This window comes from Chinchilla lanigera, unplaced genomic scaffold, assembly GCF_000276665.1.
Source record: "Chinchilla lanigera isolate Chin_1 unplaced genomic scaffold, ChiLan1.0 scaffold00054, whole genome shotgun sequence".
Classification (NCBI taxonomy): Eukaryota; Metazoa; Chordata; class Mammalia; order Rodentia; family Chinchillidae; genus Chinchilla; species Chinchilla lanigera.
This window is the reverse complement of record NW_004955455.1, coordinates 4,897,785-4,898,840: the sequence shown is the minus strand read 5'-3', so window position 1 is coordinate 4,898,840 and position 1,056 is coordinate 4,897,785.

Here is a 1,056-nt window from a genome sequence, read left to right as displayed (position 1 = left end):
TCTGTGAATTGTAAGTTTTACACATGATGTATAGATTCAGGACAGAGCAGTTCTGCCACCTGAAAAAGCGAGGCATGCTTCCCTAGTCTAGGGTCACATGAACACTTATCAGTTCTATATCCCTATAGTTTTGCCTTTTCTAGAATGTCTCATAAATAGAGTCATATAGGATGTAACCTGGAGATTGTCTTCTTTCACTCAGCATACTGTCTTTGCGATTCATCTGTGTTGTATTTATGGTATTTTGTATGAATATATTGCAGGGTTTTTTTTAATATTCACCTATTGGATCATTTCCAGTTTAGGGTGACTATGAATAAACCTATAAATACAGTTCATGAACACAAGTTTTTTTCTGTGGGACCAATAGCTCAGAGTGGGAGTCTGGTTGTGTGGTTAAAGGTGTGTGTAATTTTATAAGAAATTACCCATGGTGGCATATATAATCCCAGCACTTAGGAGGCTGAGGCAGGAGGATAACCAGTTTGGGGCCACCACTGACTACATAGCAAGACCTTGTCTCAAAATTAAGAAATTGCCAAACTTTCAGAGCAGTGATCTTGAATTCTCACTAGTGTTGTATGAGAAAGACTTACATCCAGTCTTTTCCCCTTGCTGCCTCCCTCTTTCTTGTCTTTCCTTCAGCTTTTCAGGATATTGAACTCAGGGTCAGGGTGGGGGATTTAGCTCAGCGGCACAACGCCTGCCTGGCAAGTGCGAGGTCATGAGTTCGATTACTGGTACCGGAAGAAAAACAAAACAAAAAACCCAAAGAACTCAGGGTCTTTGTGCTTAGCTACATCTCCAATCCTTTAAGAAAATTTTTAAAAAATGTTTAACCAAGCATGATGGCATATCCTGTAACCCCAGCACTCAGGGCCCTGAGACAGGAGGATCCTTCTGGGTTTGAGGCCCCTGTGGGCTACATAAAGAGTTCAGACAAGCCTATACTAGTGAGATCCTATCTCAGATAACCTAATTAATTAATTTAAAATTAAATAAAAGGGGCTGGGGGTTTAGCTCAGCAGCACAGTGCCTGCCTGGCAAGCGCAAGGT